At 29.2% G+C, this 22,143-nt stretch overlaps 1 long non-coding RNA gene across 1 annotated transcript in view; it reads right to left on the reverse strand.

Annotated features, from left to right (window-relative positions):
- The window catches only part of LOC142318466 (uncharacterized), a 60,202-nt gene extending 39,254 nt beyond the window's left edge, over nucleotides 1-20,948 (reverse strand). Inside the window, exon 1 of the long non-coding RNA XR_012754929.1 lies at nucleotides 20,759-20,948. This is a non-coding gene — a long non-coding RNA (uncharacterized LOC142318466). The remainder of the gene's footprint in view (nucleotides 1-20,758) is intronic.
- Nucleotides 20,949-22,143: the final 1,195 nt, after the last annotated feature.

Consider the following 22,143-nt stretch of genomic DNA (forward strand, 5'->3'; position numbering starts at 1 on the left):
CATAAGGTTGAGTTAAAAGAGGAACTCACTTCACTTATTGGAAATAATTTCCAATCCATTGAATGCGGACAGTATTTTGTAGTACTCTTTCCTACCCAGAGATTTGATGAGTCGAATCGTTTAATTACCCCATAACATACAGAAAATTGGTTTCCTTATTTTGGTGTACTTGAATATTTCAATACACCTTATTTGGTCTCTCATGAGTTTGGTAGCATCAATTCAGCCGTGTCAATTTTTAATCATTTGGATTTATATCTCTGGATTGTGAGACCAAGAAGTGAGATTAAAAACCGATGACAGAATTGTGGCCAGAAGACACTATCTGAGATATATTAAAATTTACAAACCTCACTGGACCTTTATCTGTTTACTTCTGTTTTTTACTGAAAGGCAAGCGTTGAGACTGTGCCACCTTATTATACTGTTTTAATAATAACAGGTTAATAATAATACTGACATAATAATAATAAAAAACTCAACTACTATATTAATCAAAGAAGGTAAGGAAAGTTGATCGACCGAGAAACTGCAAAGGAAACTATAAAGGTTTTTTCAGTTCTGTAAAAAACATAAACCGGTAACTGCAAAATACCATTTTAAAAAATTATGAAAAATGATAATAATATATAAGTGAGAAAAGGATGTAAAGAACATTTAGATAGATCTCAGAATCAGGAAATGGAGTGATAATTGTATCTAGTGACAGACATGGATCCTAATTATAATTTAATTATGATTATAAATAGATTAATATTAAAGAAATGCAAGTAGAAACTATGACCAAAGAGATGGGACATAGATAAATAAAAAGAGAACTATGTACAGACAAAATCTGAATAAATCACAGAAACGATAGAAATTACTACAGAAGGAATTACTATAAAAATATTAATATATAACCTTAATAATGGAAATAATTAAGGAGAGAAGACGCAACGGGTAGAAAGAATACATGGAGGATTAATTTACACAAATGTTAATAAAATTGGACTTAAAAATTAAACTAATTAATTTAGAAAAGTTTACATTTAGACAATTCTAATAATAATTTTTAAGATGAATTATAAACAAAAGAAAAATTATGAGCAAACTATAATACAAATATTTGCATATAAATATCAAAATAAAAATAACACTGTAGAAAACATACTAGAATGTTTTGGTTAAAAATAAATCAACTATAGCTTGTGAGTGAGTGAGTAAGTGTGAGGTGTGTGTGTGTGTGTGTGTGCTTGTGTCTTAGGTGCCATAACCACGTGATTGTAGGTGATGTAAAACAAAACACCCTAAAATGATACAGTCATTTTCAGAATAACAGTTGCCCTTTGCAGGCTTACTAAGGAAAATGAGGAGTGAACTAGTTTCTTACTGTCTTTTTTAGTAAGCCAAATATAACACTGCTTATCAGGACGCCAAAGCCATTGGAATGCAATTGATATTCAGCCCTACCGATGATGCTTTCATTTTGTTCACCACAAGGACCGGCTTTATAATTATTACTTTCAGAGAGAGCAACTTTGATTACTACTACTTGTACTTCAGTTGTACAGATAGATCATGAATTAACACACCTCTTTTGTGAGAACAATGTTTTATATTGAATACAGCGATTCCACTTTGAAGGGAATACTGTACCTTGTAAATGTAATAGTACCATTTTACAAAGCGATAGACAACAAATAATGAAATTAATTTATGTGAAATTTAAAAATTACGAATAATGATTGAAACAGTGAATATAATCACTAGAAATCTGGTTCTTTTAAGATAAAAGGCAGTTTTCAGAATAATTTAATAATTATTAAAATGTTATCAAATTTTCTAATGTTACACATCGTTCATAATTTTTTTTTCAAAAATGATAAACAGATTAACACTCCATGAGGATAACAAATTATTAGCATTGAGGATAATATAAAAATTATTAAATAAGTTGATATTTTAGAAAAATATTATATTTAATTACAACACCTGTATAGATAAATAAAAAAACACAGGTGGAGTTTTGTAATTAAAACAGTTTGGAAAATTCTATTAAATTATTTGTTCGAAGTAATGTTTACTTTAATAATAGTTATTATTGTATAGTTATATTCCTTTATGATACCCACAGTAATCTTTAAATACCTGTTAATTCTATCTTCATCTGAGTGTTCAAGGCAAAAAACAATGATGCTTCAAAATCTAACAGATTTTTAAAAATCTTGTAAAAATGTAAAATAAAAAATCTTAAACCTCGCAAAATATTCACAAACTAATTTTTGTGAGATACAACAGAAACATCTAACACGTTTCAGGAATGTAAGACTAATTAAAAAGAACAATATTTGCAGTCCATTGTATTTTAATGCGTTTAAAAATAATTAAAATAACAAAAATGACTAAGTTTTTCACGGAATTATTTGATGAAAAATTATTTTCTTTTATGTTTCTACCGTTCTTCATAACCGGTTGAAAATGATGGTGAATGAAACAAAATTGTAAATTAAATAAAAACCTTACATATTTGTTATATTGTAAATATACTAGAACTCAAAAATAATATTTCATCATAAAAAGGTATTTGTAAATTTAATTTCTGTTTATTGTTAATGAGTAGAAGACATATGTTGAAACCAAAGAATTTGATAAAAGTTGTTTCATAAGAGAGTGCAAATTGTATTTTAAAATTCATTACGTGATAAGTTTGGATACAACAAGCAAACAAAAATAATGACATTTATTTTAAACTGCATTAAAATAATATATATAAGAAATCCTTACCTCGATCAACAACGAGGATCATTTGTTTAAAATAAGCAATGTATAAATATAATAATAACAGTAGTTAAACATGAGTGAACACAGACATGAGGATCCAAACTGAACTGGCAATCAACCCGAGATGACCGCTGGATTCCATACCGTCACATACGTAATTTCTCTGTCACCCCCACCCCTGCAACAACTGTAACTTCACGATAAAAAAAAAATTCTTCCACCGTCATAGCAAAATTATGAAAATAGCACACCGTCTAAACTGTGCACTAAAAATACACAGCACTGTTTCATCTCGCATAACAAGCGACCGACCGACACGTACAGTTATATTAATTTAATATTAATTTTTTTAAACATTTGATAACTTATAATTATAACAAATAATTGAAACCAAATTTTAAAACGTATATATACGTTTTAGTGTATATATACACGTTAACAAAGGAACATAACCAAGGAATCCAAACGGTAGGAAGGTTTTCAATTATTTTTTTTTACCTAATATAATTTACTCACGCGTACTTTATAATTGCACTTAGACCCGTATCCTCTTTAGTAACTAATTAGAAAAACACAACCGGATCATTTGCTTTAATACAGATGATAAAAAATATTAATGAATAGTACATAAGGGGATTATGATATAAAACTATTATTCCAAATTTACCTCATAAGTCGACCACCGTATTTCACAGTACAACCCAGCACATCTATAATACAATAGAGATGTATTATAACATTAGAGATGTAAGGGCAATAACAATAGAGATAATAAATTTAGTAGTTAGAGATAATACTACATTAGTAGCTACTACTAATGTAGCGACTCGTTTTGGTCGCTACAAAGTTCAATTTTTCTAATGTAAATTTTTTTTAATAAGTTCAAATCTGAGTCTTCGTTAAACGCGATTTTTTTCAGCATTTTAATAATTACTTTTCTCTCAGATTTGTCACCGCTTGAGAATATAATGGAGAATATAACATCGATTTCAAATATTTTAGAAATTTTTTTTTTTTTTTATATAAATAATAGTAAAATTATAATATACTGATTCATTAATAAAATTAAAAAAAATAAATAAAAAAAATTTACCGTAAAAATTAAAATTTTTTTTTTTCATCTCCCTTACCGGCAGTATTCATAGCTTGGAAGGTTTATTCTATGCAAATGTGTTATAAGTAGAAAACACAACGTTACCTGATGCCAAACTTAGCGGGCCAAGGGCCAAGGGGGGAGTAAAAGTCAGGTTAAATGACAACATCGTACCTGTGTCAATAACTATGTTAGATCTATTTGTTATACAAGCTCCAAAGATTAATATTAAGATTCTCCGTATATTAACCGACGCAAACGGGTGTCTTAAATAATTTTTAAGTAATTTTCAGTTTCAGTAAATATTATTATCTCTTAATAAATAATATATTAAATTATTTATTTGTATACTCACACACGCGCGCATAATTTTCAATTTTAATTATATACAAATACTGAAATATACTTTTCTATATAAATATAATTTTTTTCTCAGTCAAAATCTGTTATAACAAAACCTTTGCTGTATCAAATTTTACTAGATAATAAAAATATATTTTTAAAAAACTATTAATTCGAAAATTAAAATTAATTAATGCAGATTAATAAGAACTTAATAGTAAAAAAAAACCTAACAGTATAAAAAAAAAGATGGCTTCTTTTTAAAAACAGTAGTAAAAATATTACAACTGTATAAGTTTGTACGTATTGGTGACTGAGAGAGGGGGGAGAGTACAGAGAGAATCTGGTTTGTGTCGAAATTCATCAAACAACTGCGTATGTCAAAATGTGTGTTACGTTGATGAAAAATGTATTTGTTTATAATATTATTAGCTGTATCCATTATATTCAACGATGTAGAAAAAATAAACAAATCTTACATAACAATAATATTAGCTTACATTTTCTTTCTGATAATTTATTAATCTATTAAAAGTGTTATTAACGAATAACGTTGTCATACAGTAAGTAATGTTTTTTTCTTTAAGCATTGTTTTAAAAATCGTATCAAATTTTGTTTATTTGATTATTTGTATTTATCGTATTCAGTATATTAGATGTATTTTACGTGAATCTAGAAAACCGTTTAGAAAATAATTCTACGTGTAAACTAGGTAAGTTCTTTCAAATAATAGTATTTGTAATAAGAAAAATAGTACACAAATAATGTGATTACTGGTTAACAACTTTCGGCAGAAATTATGGGAATTTAATGAACTAACGTTTCATAATTTGCCAAAATCATTATTTTTAGGTTAGCCACATATATTTTTATTCTTGTTATTTTAATTAAAATTAAGTACAAATTACTTTATAAAAATATGTAACTAAAATAATTTGATTTCAAGTAAGTACCGATACACTAGATAAGGGGTTATTGAATCTTTTGTAGACTAAACGTTTTATTTACGTATTATTTCTATTTAAATGTGCTTTACTTAATTATTTCGGGTATCAATAGTCTCTTGAAGTTCTGTTTTTTTGTTTAGATTTACGTTAATAACAAAACCTTTTGCCTGTGTCTACATTTGGTGATTAATAAATTAGCTATCTATTTTAGAAAGATAAATTGCCTTTGTTATTCATATGAAATTTTTTTTTATTGATACTATCAAAAAGTAATGTATGAAATTTATTCTGTTTGTTCAGATTTTAAGTTATACTTCGTTCTTACATAGTAATGAGCTATTTTAACATAGTACAAAACATTTAACTGTGTTTCATTTTATAATATACTATATAAAAATACTATTTTTATTTATTTATTTTTTTTACAAAATAACAAATTGGTTTGTTAAGCAATATAAATTGTATATTAACCATTAGCTGACCGTGATATGAAATAACTTTTTTTTTAATTTTACTGATGAATATCTCTTTAGATGGACCTAATTTAAGCAGGGATATGACTTATATTAAGAATTTTAACAAATTAGCTGAAATTTAAGCCTGGTACTTACAAATAACCGTTGGGCTCTGAGATGCTATAAGGTCATATCACTCGGCCAACTTATAAGGACTAAGAAATTTTCTTTACATGTAGTGGATATTAGCTTACTAAATAGTATTATAATTTTCTTTAAACATAATATGTTATGTTACACACAGAATTTTGTAAATGAAATGTATACTATTTGAACATTCCTTGCAAATTTTCCCCATTTCCGACAATGTTAAACGAGATTGAGGCTTCCAAATACTCCTTCAGATACATATCGAAAAAAGCAGTTTTCGGGATTTTTTTAATAGGTGTAACGACTTACAGTACAAATGAAATTTTTCTAAAATATTTGTTTTATAAAGATTATAAAAAAGATAATATTTTCTATAAAAGTAATGATGTTTATTAATTAGACAATCCATTTAGCGATCGAAATGAACATTTTGAATCGGTATATCGATATTTAAAATATATATTCGTCTTTTGTGAAGACAGGAAACTAATTCATTTCTTATTCTATATTCCCTAGTTAAGCTGAAAAAAGGATTTTTTATTGAAATTTTTTTTGTATTTGTTCGGTCAAGAGTTTTGTATGTACATAAAATTATTGATGAACAAGTATAGAACTGTAAGATATATGTAGTCTAAAATTCTTTTTATAATTACACTGCCGCTTGTGCTAAACAAAAAAATCAGTTAAAACTGACAGTAGTTAAAACAAAGACGCAAACGCTATTGTATGTAACCAATTCAAGGACAAGTATGTAAAAAACTATGTAACAGAAAGGCTTGTTGTACTGACCACTGTTCGTGTCGGCAAGAGAGAGAATAAAAAGAACTGGTCATCGTTAACGATAAATCATTTATTTTAAAATTAATATTTGTTTTTGTTTTATTTGAAAAAGCGTTTATAATCGTTGAAATCAGTTTATATATTTAAAATAAAGTAACAAAAGAATCTGAATTACGTCGCTAAATTTTTTTAACTAAAGTTTTTAATTTATCGACTTTGAATATTTTTATATTTTTTTTATTACGATTAAATTTATGAAATGTTTTTGTGTTTTGATCAAAATGGATTTTACACAGTTAAAATGAATATAACGATTTTAAAAATCGTTTATGTTTATATATGGAGTAAATTTAACGTTTAACTGCAATTTTTATTTATTTTTTCTCTTAAATTCACAGTTCAGTAAGAACGAACCCGTGTGTAATGCACTATTTTCAAAACAAGTGTTTTATTACGGTAGAAAATAAAGTAAAATAAAAAAGTTAATTAACTTTATTTTAAATAAAGGTTAGATTTAGCAATAAAAATGCATCTTGCATTCCTATTTTAATAAAAAATATTCAATTATAGATTAGGAAAAAATATACTAACATCCTATAAGAATTAATTAACAAACACTGATTTTAACTATTGTACCCGTATCGTGCTAATGAAAAATTTGAGTTACAATAAATTACGAAAAAAGAAGTAATAATGTAAACTATAATACAACAACAGATTAGAGGTTCAGTATAATTTGTACGTTGGCGTTTTTTTTTTGCCGCTGGAATTTCATCCTTCTGCCGACTAACATTTTCGTTTTGCATGCGCAATATTAGTATTGCTTGTCAGGAAGGGTTTGCACTAAAATCCGTAATATCGCTTTCACTCTCTGCTCCTGAAAAGTCACTCGTGTTATCGATAATATCGTTTCTAATTAAATTACACCGCGGTTATTGAGGGGTCCCTATCAGAACACTTTAGAAGCCGCGTATTCTATTACCTTGTAGATTAGGGTTTACACGAGATAGTAGGTTATTGTTTACATGCGATGATTCGCTGTTGCTAGGAATAACAGCTTGTAGACGGTCCGTAGCAACGCTCAATAGATGGTTATGTCGCTTATTTAAAAACGACACCGAATAAAAATATTCCTTCTTGAGACAGTACTAAGATAATAATAAACAATATAATATATAGATAATATAGTCTACAATATAATTCCTAGTGATATTCGGTATAAGATAAATTTTCACTAGAAATCACTAGACTCGTCTGTCTTACACTAAAACTGAACAACTGATTGAAAATACTTTTAAAAATTGTGTATTGTTTTTAAAAGCGAAGAATTTTATCTTAATTCCTAGTAATTTTTACGTAATATCTACAATGACGATATCATCCCTTCGAAAGTTCGACGAGAAAGAGGAGACGTTAATACGTCGTGTGAAAAATCAAGTAAATTTTCATCGCCAGCCGTTATGTTTTTCATATTTGAATTCATTTTTTAATTTGTGTTTTAACCTTAAGTAAACATCATATTTTTAAATTATACTACATAAATTTCGTTAATTAGTCATAATTTTAATCGGTTAACAATTTTTTTTATTTATTCATATTTATGTCTGGGAACTATTTAATTATATATTTCTAATCTTAAAATTTAGGTCGGCAACTAAAAAAAAAACAAAACCGTATTGTTTATTAATTTAATTGTTTGTAATTCAGAAAATTCTACTCTTGTTAGTTTATTTAAAGAAAAAAAAAATTGCAGTTAAAATTTGATTTACTTTTGTGGAAAAACCTATTTCATTAAAAAGAAATGAAATAGAATCCTTAAATAAAATTTAGTTAAAACAGCGTATTAATAAAATTTTAGCGATATACAATAACGAAAATTCGAGAAATTAACTCTGCTATGAAGTTAAAATGACCGTACTTTTCGCACTAATTTTCCAATTTGTCTTAATTAGAAGACAGCGAAAAGGTTATTTGTATAATAAAATTGATAGTTGCAGTACTATAGTTAGACTGAATTTTATTGTACCAAATTATCAGACTATGTATGATTTTAATAAACTAATGAAATATCGAAGTGAAAAATATATCTCTAAATATTGTCGTCTATATTAGTTGTATTCAATTTTTTTAACGATAAGTAGAAACTAGCGCCCGGCTCTGAACATATGCTACTTGTTTATTTTCTTAAATAAAAGATAATAATATAAATAATATTCAAGGTTTAATGAGTCTGTAGTCAAAATTTACAAAATTTGAATAGTTTCAACCCTGACTTAAGGTAAGATAAGATGTAGTTGAAATGAGTTTAAATTACAATATTTTGGTCTATGTAAAACAAACGTTATTAATAATTATTCACTATTATATTTGTAACCAAAATCTCGACTGAGGACACCGTTTTAATATTGTCTAAGCTTTGTGTAGCATTTATTGATATCCTGTTGATGTTATAAAAGTGTATACGTTACTGTTTTCTTTCATTGACTGTCGTTAAAAAGTACACGTTAGATGAACGGTTTAGTTTTTAACATTTTTACTAAAAGTCCTGGGATCGATTCCTGATAAGGGGGATCTTCTAAGGCGAGATAGAAGACTGATTCTTTGAAGATTTACGTAATTACAAAGCTATTCTCAAACAGATAACTAATAAAATATTTAATGATACATTTAACCTATGTTTTATTACTGATTTTTCACGCTTTAAACATTTTATATCTACTAGCGCGCGTGTACTGTTTTTTGTTTGTTTTTTTTTAATAGAATTTCATTTGTATAACTGTTTTTTCTTATGAGTTAACAGTATATTATTTTATTATAAAATTTAAATAAAATATCATTTTGATAAGAGAACTGAATTTGGCAGTGACAATCTAGGTTTTTCTTTGTAACGAATTTCCCGTTTCATCTTATTCATTTTTAAACAGAATAGTAAATTCTTCGTTAAGTTTTGAAGAAAGTTTTGGATCCTTTCCGTAAAGGAAAATTAAGTAAACTCATAAATTAGATACCTAGAAAAGTTACTGAATTCCGTTTCCGCTGATCTACAGCTAAAATAACTTTAAAATTAGCGTAATTTTTAACTGAACTGAGATATATATAAAAGGAAAATATTGGCTTGACTCAAATATATATCTGAAATCTAATATTATTTCAGTCGCTTTACATGTGGTATAGATTTAGTCGGTCGGGTTTTGTAAGTAGTTGCAGCAATCTTATTTTACTTATTGTTAAATCTACAACTGAAGGAAAGTACTTCTCTTATCAGTAAAAAAATGACACATCCCGTATTTTTTACTCGCATTTCTCGACTAAAATTTATTTTTTATTCTTCGACGTTACTATTTTCACTGACGTCTCTGCTGCATCAGGACATTTTGTAAGTAATATTGTTTCCTTAATTCATCGTCAAATTTTATTTTATCACTAGGATCCCTCGTCCGCGTTATATGCATAATTTGGCATATGAAAATATTACTACCGAATCGAATGTCGAATCTATGCCGATTACGAGAATGGCTTACCCTGATGATGTAAATTCTTAGTTCGGGAACTAAAAATATACAGAATGTTACTCTGTACAGCCGTAAATTTGTAAACTGTCGGTATTTCCTATAATTTTATTATCAAATTAATTTATTTTTACGTATATTATGGCGCTAATACAAACTGATATTTTATAGACGACGAATTAAATTTAGTAAATCAAATAATTACTGTTTGAAGTCGATATTAACATAGACGACATTAAATCTTGGTAAAGGAAGTTATAGATTTTTATCTATAAGGTATTTATTTAATGATTTACATAGCAGTGAGATTGATGAGATTTAAACTGCGGTTAAATTTCCAGGTGTCATAAGAAAGTTACAGGTAAAATTTCGTATTGACTGATTCAGTAGTTTTTGCGGTTATCGGGAACAAACGAAAAGCACTCCGTCAATATATGTATAGATTGAGGTTAATTATTTTTTTTTTTGCTGTTAACGTATATTTTTCAACAGTAAAGTATTTAAATTTTTTGCCGTTAATTTAAAATATATTCTCGATATTTTACTACAAACTATGTGATTATGTTTTCCTAATGTGTCATAAAAAAATCTATTTATGGATTACATTTAAATACACTTCTGTGTAAATGATTCTGATAGCGATTTATTTGTTATATCGTTTTTAAAAATAATTTTTATCTTCAAATTATATTTTATAAACATTACGTTTAATTTAAATATATATTAGAATTAAGATTCATTATTAATTATTTTATCCGATCCTTTTATTTTTAATTTTAAGATCGATTGACCGATTAGTTAAATGTATTTTATTTCAAAAATTTATTTACGTCGGAATAAATTGAATGTAAAATATTCAGTGGAATACAAAAATTCATATTTCAGTGATGAGCACAGATTAGAGTTCATTTTTTATCAGCGATTGTAAACATCAAACATACAGTTTGATGTATAATTTTAATATATTTATAATTAGAACATACGTACAGAGTGTTGCGGGACGTATTCGCCGAACTCCAGAAACCGATTCAGGACACCAAAATGAGTAAAAACGTTCATATCAACATAAGTCCTGCTTTGCTTTGTTTTCCTTCTGGACGCAATTTTGTGATTTTCAACAAAAAAATTATTTCTCAGAAACGGGTTATTAATTAAATTTGGAAAATTTAATTTTTTATTCTACAAAATAAAAAAAATTGAAAACATCAACTTCAAAGATTTCAAAATGGAGTCATCTTAATTTTTTATTCTTCAATATCTTTGTGATTGTTTATTTGATAAAATTTTTACCAATTACAAAATTTATTAAGAATTTTATTTTGAATAAAATGACACCTCGTAAAACTACGTCGACAAACAATCGAGTTTTGTTTGTCAACGTAGTTCTATTTCTTCCATTAAATATAATAAATAACAGTAAATTAAGAAAAATTATTAGCTTTTAATATTTTATCCCTTCTACGTTGTGTGCTTGGAAATGTAAAATATTTCAATAATATTTAATGAAAGACACATAAAATTATTATACTAATTCTTTACTTTAATGTTTCTTTTCTATCTTAAATCAGTTATATTCTTTCTAATAAATAGAATAACATTTCTTTAAAGATATATTCACTTCCATTTGAATTATTAACGTTTAAAAATATATAGATGGGATCGCTCTCCTGTCACAGTAAGTAATGTAATTTTTTTATTTTACGAAATAATTTCAAACAATCGGTACACGGTACATAAAAAATACGTCAGATTAAAATTAAGTTTGATTCGGCTATATTTATTCCTTATAATATTTAACAGAACTATGATGAGGCATGATTATACTGGAGGTCCGACAACTATATTATTGCTGCAGTGCATTTTTGGTAAGGAATTAAATGAACTGTCGACCCTCACAATTTGCGCGCGTCCACACATTAGATCCTTAGATCCTACCTACGAGGTCGGTCGGCAAACTGTTTAGTTGATGTATTAAATAACATTATGTTTTCTGTACTTATAAACATAAAAGGATTACATAAATGTAGGTATGTAGGTTGTTTTTAGAGTCTAACGCAACGTTGTTGTATGTATCTGGCCGACAGTTTTATTTATTAGAACCTTAAATTTAATCGAGTTAATTACAAGTTTTACCGATTACTTTGTTTTATTCTTTAATGTTTTATTTCGTTTTATAAATTAAACATTCTGTCGTATTAAAAACCGGCCGATCAGTCGACATAGTTCTTACCTTCTAAATCTGCTGGTCCCGTGTTTGATTCTAGGCAAGAATTTGGTTTTTTTTTTAAATCGTTAATTTCATTTACCTCATATTCCTTAAAATATACGTGTAGGATAGTACGAGGTCGTATTGTAAATAAAATCGGAAAAATTTGATCTGTTATTATTTAATATTAAAATTTTACCTTACAAAATCGATAAACTATCGTAATATTTTAATATATTTATTAAAATTAAAGGAGATTAATTATTATTTTTATAAAATGTAATCGATATAAAATAATCGACTAATCTTAAATTAATTTAAATATACCGGATGTGTATATAAGAAATAGGTTTATTAACATTGTAACTCGTATAGCAATATTGACCGTTACAAGTGTACGGTTGTATTTGAATCGAACCATCACGTGATATAGTACTGTCCTACGGTAGCCAATCAGAGCGAAGGAAGCCATCTGGGTTTTTTCCTACCCCCTCACACCGTCACACAATCTTTTACTTCATGCGTCCAGCTACTAAAAAAAAAATTAAACGAAAAAATAATTATCTCTAAAATTACTCTTTGCAAAGTAGTCCTCCGTCAGCGTTTGACCGATACATTTTTATTATTTATCATATTTATAATTGTCGATTGAACCATTTTTTTATTTATTAAAACATTTCTTACTATAAAAAAATATTTTATTACGTTTATCCATCATTAAACATATTGTTTTAAACGTATTTCTAAATGGAGTGCATTTATACACATTATTTCTTTTAAATTACTTTTTTCTTATGATAATTAAAAATCATACAATGGCTGTCATCGATACCGCCTCTAGAATAAAACCTCTAAACAAGACGAAAATTTTCTCGAATTTTTAAGTCAGAAAAATTATTCATCAAGACCATATTTATCAAAGATTTTGTCGTGTAATATGAGATGTAAAATTTTGCAAATATCATATCATAATCGTTTGCCGACCTACATTTAAAATTGTTCAATATTTAAGCGTTTTGACCGTCCGTATCTCTGTGACATAACAGCACTGTAAACCAAGAAGACGAACCGTTCGTATTCGACGGTAACGGTTCAAGATAATGACCGCATAAGTGTTTTCATCCTTAGGAAATTCGGTTCAAATCTTAATTTCAGCCGAAGATTCCCGGTTTATTAAAACATATGTTGTTGCACTTAAGATATACAAATTTAGCAAATTTTTCCACGAGTATGTATCTTTATCATTCTATCGCCCCGAATATCACTTCGCTTACTGACCGTTTAATTAAGTTTGAATCCTTTCTTTTTCCTGTTTAGCCTCCGGTAACTACCGTTTAGATAATACTTCAGAGGATGAATGAGGATGATATGTATGAGTGTAAATGAAGTGTTAGTCTTGTACATTCTCAGTTCGACTATACCTGAGATGTGTGGTTAATTGAAACCCAACCACCACCAAAGAACACCGGTATCCACGATCTAGTATTCAAATCCGTGTAAAAATAACTGAACGCTGGAACTCTCGATTTCCAAATCAGCTGATTTGGGAAGACGCGTTCACCACTAGACCAACCCGGTGGGTCAATTAAGTTTGAAATTTGTTACACGTAACGGTATTATAATTAGTATCGACGAATCTTTACCGGAGTTACCGTTAATTATATCATCAGCAAAGATTATAAAAGATTGTAAAAAAGAAAAAGAAGAGATTATATTATACGTAGTCTATTATAATCGTTAAATATTTTTCCTTCAGCGGCCTCAATCAGCCCCTTAATAAATATCTCATGAGAATAGTCTGACTTAACTTCATTCTATTGTGACAGATTTTTCGTTTGCTGCTACTTTACGTCGTATCAATTTAATAATAACCCTTGTGAAATTAAGCTCTTTTAACGAGCTTGCTATTTATTCTGCTTTAAAAAAGCTATAAGTTAAATAAATAAAAGATAACGGTTAAAAGAGATATTTAAACTGATTTTTTGGATTGTTCTACGTACAGCTTTGGAAAATAAAAATTATTAGTTTCGATTTACATTACAATATATTTAGTAAAAGATAAAGATTTTTTCTTTGTTTGTGTATTAAAAAGCTTACATCCTGAGAGAAAAAATTTCAACAAATTTATTTTTCTTATTTAAGGACAGATGGAAATACGTTTAAGATTACAACTTGTTTTTATGTGTTTATATATCTATTTATCGGATGTATTCTCGTAACTTGATCCGAAAATGAAGTATTATTTTTAATGAAGTACTAATATTAAGAAAAAAAGGCTTTATAGTTTAAAATGGAAACAAAAGGTAGTTTAAACGGTTTTGTCATCGACGTACTAAAACTAAAATATATATATATTTTTTTCAGTTTATATATTCAGAAGCCGATTTTTCCTAAATGATTTATCGGTATTCTATTTTTTTAAATCGTACATAAGTAGATATAATATAAGTATTTTTATAAAAGAATAATTTGTTTTTAAAGTTATAAATGTTAGCTGCAGAAAAAGAAGTCGCATCTGGACTTGCATTTCTGAAGCAAGCCCTGGAAAAGCCTTGTGTAATCTTTGCCGTATATCAATACCTTATGCTGGTGCGACGACTAGTTATCTATCTCGTCATATTAAAGTTAAACGCCCGGGAATTGATATTTCAAGACAAAAAAATCCTTGTCCTTCTGATTATCGTATTTCAGAAACGCATTACGATTTAAATCTTACGTCTATTGCGATTTATTTTTTAAGAAAATATTCATAAATAATGAATATAATTTCCTTGACTTTTTTTTAAATATAAAAACTTAATAATACGGCTCATATTTTGCGTGTCTGGATTTTTGAAATTCTTTGTGTTTTATGACCAGCAGCGGCTCGCGTATAGGCACTGTGGACTCCAGCACCACCTGTTTTCGCTTAATATTATCGATAAAATTTAGATATAACGAGTCCTTTTTTCTTAAATTCTTTCTTTATACTTGTACAATATATAATAATCCTTAAGCTTAATGTCAGTAGCCATCCCCCAGTTTATGAAAAAGATACGAAAATCTTTGTACGGAATTGTGCGCTTCACAGTTCCAGCGGCGTGGTGTTTAGCTGTTGTGCGCATGCGCACATAGGAAACTGACAGGAAGAGAAAGCACTGTCGTTCCCGCAGAGCCCATCCTGGCGTGTCGGCGGAAGATAGTTTTTTTTACGCCACGTGTTTACGGAAACTTCCTTTTTCGTTCGCTTCTCTAATTCGATCATCCGCGGAAGGAATTCTAAAGTGTTTATTTGTCTTTTCAGTAGCGATCAGAAGACGGCGGAAAGCAAGGGCTCTTTGATCGCCAAATCAGAAGGGCAAAAGAGAACATAATTAGTAAAAACTAATCACGTATTTGTTTCTGCGTACATAGAAATTGAAATAAACCGCCGTTGGAGTATAGTGTTTTTAAGCGGACATTTTATCGCCTAATATTACTAAAAAATATTACCTGTTGACATTTTATTATTTATTCGATTAAACCGAATACGCCTTTAAGCGTAATGTACTTAGAAACGGTGTGCCGTATTCTTGAATATAATAAAATGTAGAATTAGATTATTATCCTGCTTTCTGCTATCGATTCATTCTTATTTTCGGTTCTTTTATTTTACAGAAAACTTTAACCGCAGCCTTGAAAAGGCTAAGAAAATCAACCTCGTTAATGCTAGCTACGAACCGCTACCGTTCGTGTCTTGTTTCTAACCAAACGACACGATTTCAGCGATGAAGAATTCCAGAAACCGGGTATCTCTCGATCGGATGGACCGATTTGGATGAAATCGGCACGATGATTTTTTGTACGTGACGGCGATTAATTTGTCACGATAGGTGACAAAGGAGGCAAGGTGATGTGGACCTTAAGGATCCCGTATCTCAAAATTTTATTCAAACGGCAGAAATGTTTCCTAGCGAACATATTTTCCGGTATTATTCAATCCCTTATAAAGGGATAAAAATATCCTTTTTTCGGTTTCTCGCGCGGTTGGCGAAAGGACCTGTTGCCTAAATTATATTTGAACTTTATTTCGACGAAATATACTTTTGCGTTATCGGTCGAGAAATGTTAATCGCTGAAATTACTAATTTTTCATATTTACTTATAATTCTAACGTTACATATTTGTTAAACTGTTTACGCCGTATCTAAACAGTACATACAATGAATATTATTAAGCGACGTCAGGAACTGGGCGGAGCGAAAGCACGGTAACACAGGTTACGAATTTACCCGGCTCCTGTCTGGACATAGATGTTTTCGGGAGTCGTCGCTCCTCGATCGCCCCCTGGGTACTCCTTCCGGTCATACGGATTCGGATAGTAGAGTGCCTGTGTGATCATGCAGGGACTGTACATATCATATGGCTTAGATCCGGACCCTGCACGATAGGGGGGCAGGTTTTTTTAGCGGGGGAGAACCCCGCACTGCCATTAGTGCTGGCCTGACGGCGGCTGGCAGAGCTTTTTCCTCCCCCTACGGAAAGAGAAAAAAAAATGAATATTATTAAAAATACTGGTATCAACATTTTATTTTTATTAAATTTCAACTCTACCCGTATTCTATTTTCCCATTTTTGACAGCTGTTTTTAAACGCTGTACAGAGAAGTGAATACAGTATAAAAAATTAATGAAACTTATAGTAAAATCCAATATAAATTACGTAAATTAGCGAGCGGTTTAATAAATAAACCTCGAAAATGAGAAAACTATTTCAGAAGAACACAATATATTTTTACATCTGGTAAATATAAAAAGCATACAAATGCTGCATAATAAATATGTACATCTTTATCCCGGTTTCAAAATTGCCAGAATAAACACTTAAATTACTTATATACGCTATTACTATCTCGTATCAGACATATATATATAGGTTATCCACGTTAAAAATGTACATTTATTCCTACTGTGGAATTTTTAAGCCCCATAATAATACTAGAAAGGCAACACGACATTTTTAAGAAATTATACGCATAATAACTTTTAAGATACGAGTAATACATAATTTCTTATTTTTTACCGTATTTTACGATAATATATTCGGTTAACGTAGTTTCTCAAAATTTTTGGAACTCTGCTTCAGATCGTGCTTAAAACACAATTAACGTTTCGTTAATTATTCCGTTATATTTAATAAACGGATGTAGAAAGTTTAAACATTTTAAAAGATTTATTACGTTTTTTAACGGGATTTAAAAAACATTCGGTAGAATAAATCCATAATACATCAGTATCGATATCGATTAACTCATCGTAATCAGGAAAAGGAAAGGTGGATATCGTTTTGATAATAACCGTAAATTAAAAGAAGTAGTCCATCTTTGAGTTAATGGAGTTTTTATTTCTGTAAACTACAGGTACGTAAAACTGATAGGCGACGGTCGTAAACGTATCAAACAAATATCACACCTTTATAAAACAATGCAAGCAAAACCGACATCAAAATCCGTTCAGCACGCAACACCCGGTCGGTTTACCGAAAACGATTTGGATGGATTTCAGTTAAACAACAGATTTTTCTTTGAAATTACGAACGGAAACGTATTCCTTATAAAATTATGATCATTTCCGTCTTCATTTTCTCAATTTATCCACCATCCTGTCATATTAGTAACGTTTTCATCGGTTTATTATCGTCTGCGAGTAAAGAGTAATTTTATTTGCAATTATTTCTAAATTCGGAAGAAAAAAATTAGGTTTGAATTACGGACAAAATTAATAGGATAGCTGCCGTAATTACAATGAAGTTAAAGTTAAAATAGAAAGTAATTGTAATGTTTACAAGCCGTAATTTTAACGATAAATATTGTTCGAGCTGGTTGTAAGTAATAGTTTAGATGAAAAATTAGATATTATTTGTAAATTACCCGTCAAGATTGCGATTATTATTTTAAGATAGGTAAATCGGATTCATATTTTAAGTTTTTTTGTTATTTTTGCGTAATAAAATAAATGTTATATCCATTGAAATGTTATTTTTTGAAAAATGCTTAGTAAATTTTTGGAAGGCGTAATTTGTTTTTATCTATTTCAAGAAAAATTGCCCGTAATAACGAATAAATTTGAGCGGTGCAAAAAAGTAGATTTCTTTGCTTGCGAATTCCGAGTTTTTATAAAATGTTTATAGCGCCTTAGAAATTAAAGAAATCTGCATATCAAACGGAAATATTTATAAAACAATCGAACTTTATGTTTCAACCTGGCTCGGTTCTTTTAATCTTGGAGGTGGCAGTACATCGTATCTCGTTAAATTTTTTATTTTTATTTATGTTTTTTTAGTAAATTAACCGGAGGCAGGGGCAATTTTTTTTTTTTTTTACCTTCCTTCACCCCTTTTGAAAAATCGAAGTCTGTTGTTATTTATTCCCGTGAAAATTACACACATCAGAGAACCAATAGATTTACCGCTGAAAGAAAAATCTGAAAAATTATAAATACGGATTCTATTATTTATTATTAAAAAATGTTACGCGCTTTTTAAGTGTGTTAACATTTTCCGTTGAAAATACATTTTTTTTAAATAATAATAAACGTTCTTCTGGTAGCGAGTGATCTTTATTTAAATATTCTACATTACATTACACAATTAACGATTACTAAAATTACAAGCGATAACAAAATTCTAATAGATATTTCACTAGTAATAATTTTTTTTTTCTTTTTAACAGGTGACAAATTAATTTTATCTAAATCTAATGTTTTTAAACTTATATAAAATTCTGTGCGTCGAGACTAATCAAAACTTAGTTCATTATATAATTTTGGATGCCCGCGACTTTTATCGCATACTGTGGGTTATTTATTTATATAATTTTACCGTTATTAGGATCGATAAGATATATTCCTTAAAGGTTTTAGTTATTTTTTACTTATAATTTACAACTTTTATTTTTACGTAAAAGGAAGTATTGTAATCGCGAATAATTTCGGTTTTCAGATTTCAACGGAAATATCCATTTTCACTTGTTTTTGCGTGACGTCTGTACATATGTATGTGCGTACGTAATTACCTCGCGTAGCTCAAAAACGATTGGCCGTAGAATGTTGGAATTTTGGATTTAAAACAGTTGTAACACATCTAGTTGTGCACCTCCCCTTTTGATTACAATCGGATGAACCAAAAGCGTCCAAAAAAGCCAAAATTTAAAAAAATTGGATTTTGGACTTTTTCTTAACTGCAGTAATAAGCTCTGATCGAGAGGTTTTCTACGATATATCGTAAGCGGTACTTGTTTTCATCGGTTCCAGAGTTATAGCCCCCAATAAAATTTTAATTAATGAAAGAAAGCGACCCCACGCACTCGTGGATAAGATTACCCTTTGCGGGCCCAGTTAAGGGTTACATTAAAAAGTTGATTATATATTTAATAATGTGTACATCACGCGAATTTATTTTATTTGTTTTTCTGATTTACATTTAAATTACGGGTTCGTTTATTGACTTCATGTAGTTTTTAACTCTTAAGTAATTAACCGTTTAAAACAATATCTTTTTCACGTGTAAAGAAGGATATATTTTAGGTAAGAGGGCCGTATTAAAACCACGTGTTTTCGCGTCCCTCAGTTTTCTGTTTTTATTAAATATTTATTAATTAAATATTTACTCGATTAGTATTAGGACATAGAGTATATTTCTGTGAACATTTTCAAGTGATTTGATCAATTTTAGGACGATTCTGTGATTTATTGTAGAATTTTACGGTTTTTAATTTTAATATTAATTTTTAATAGCCATTTAAATGTTTATAATAAATGACGTATAGCTACTTCGATGACGCCATCTTTCTCGTTAAGTGTGTGTGTGTGTGTGTGTGTGTGCTGCCAGGCCAGCTGCGCTTCCCTACTCTGTTGCTATTGGTGCAGAGGGGACACGTGATGCGCCATGCTGCTCTGCGCATCTCAGTCACTGCTATGTAGTTAGTGCAAGAATTATATAAAAATAAAAAACCTAGACTTTAACGTAATATCTGTTAGAATTACTACTATTCCAGGAATACGCTTGCATATGCTAAATACTAACTCCTCCTTCACCCAAAAATACCCGGGAGCTGCTGATTACAATACAATACATAAATACGAGCCTTATAAAAATTTAATTCGCTAACGTCTAAAAATCTGGATTCCTGCAACTCTTTCTTGCGTACAGTAGTGGGTTATTTCTATATAAAATTTTACTATTATTGGGGTCGATGAGATACGTTCCTATTCCTTAAAGTCTTTTCGTTATCGTTTCCTGATGGTCTGATCGGGTAGCGGTTACGTAAGATAAAAGAAAAACATAATAAATCGCATAAACGCTATTTAAAGTTTGTTAAATTTATAATTATATACCAGAATCGCAAGAAGAGTTTACGCGTCAACTATAATAAAGGAAAACAATACGGTAAATAACATTTACGCTACAAGAACAGAAGACTAAACAGAAAATATTACACTCTGCATCGAATACACATTACATTCAAAAATACAAAAATAATAAAATCTAATTTTACCTTTTTTTTATTATATTCCGGCAATCCAGAAACAGCCGCGAACCGTAAGTAAGAATTAAATAAAATATTTATATAACGTAAATCTTGTAAAGAGCTTAGCGCGATGATTTATCGATAACAAAAGATTTACACTCCACAACCGATGTTTATGTACTCGCCTCACGAACAGAAATGTCCGATAGATTGGTAACATCGTCTTCCCCACCAATTATTACTATTAATAATAGTCTTGCGTGTGTAATTCGTTGGTAAGTTCACATTTGTTGACAAATTCTAGCCGGTATTGCGAAATCGACAAAACTGCTGGCGACGTTGCTGTCTGCGACCTTGACCACATACCTAATAATTTTTATTTTTTCCTTTTGCGGCACACTTGACAAAAAATACTGCATCTCTGTTATATCTGTTTAATTAAATTTTCATTAACATCTAAAGAAACATATTTACAATTCTTATTTGTATCGCTAGATTAAATAATAAAATCTTCACAATTTATTTCCCGATCGATATTATTTCAAATGAACATAAATATTTCCATTACTTTTTGTTAGCACTAGACTAGATAGGGAATCTTGGAGAGCATCAAACCCGTCAAATGACTGAAGACAAAAAAAACTTGTTTTTCCTTATTCTAATTTTTGTCGATACTATTCCAGTCGCATAAAATATCAGTTACATATTATTCATACAGTCGATTATCCTACTCTCTTAGCCCTCCTTTTTCTAAATAAGATACATCCCATATATCGTTTATTTTTTGAATTTTTAGAACTCAAAATCGTATTTTGAAATTTTAAAAACTAACTGAGATTATTAATTTTCCCTACTCCATACCCTGATGTTAGAATATTCCTGATCTGTGCTTTTCCCCTTATCGACCTAGTATCTATTAACTCTCTCTCCTGATCGAGCGATTTTTCATCCGCGTGTTTGTTACCGATGTACTGAAGCTTCATTTCTTCAAAATTTTCTGTTAGTTTTCGTTGCGGTACATCATTATGGCCGATAATGATATTTTTCTGTCGATTATCGTTTCACCTTGGACGATCTTAACTTTGCCGTTCTTCATTTTTCTATTAATTTTATTTCATAATATCTATATACAGTACATCGCCCGTAAATTTTTAAGTATAATATAACGAATTATATGAAATCAAAGAGCGATTAAACGATCGCCAACAAAAAACAAATAAACGAAATGACGATCAGCTCCGACTTGGCAAGAATATTGTGCGACAATATCAGAAGAGTAATGAACTAAAAGATACAAATTTTTTGCACCTTATTAAAGATCGGGCATGCATGTCTCAGTGTATATGTTGTTGTTCTTATGAGGGTCTATTTTTCAGTCAGTCTGTAATTAACTTTAATGTAGATAAAATTAA

This window comes from Lycorma delicatula, chromosome 1 (genome assembly GCF_047948215.1).
Source record: "Lycorma delicatula isolate Av1 chromosome 1, ASM4794821v1, whole genome shotgun sequence".
In the NCBI taxonomy this organism is placed as follows: domain Eukaryota; kingdom Metazoa; phylum Arthropoda; class Insecta; order Hemiptera; family Fulgoridae; genus Lycorma; species Lycorma delicatula.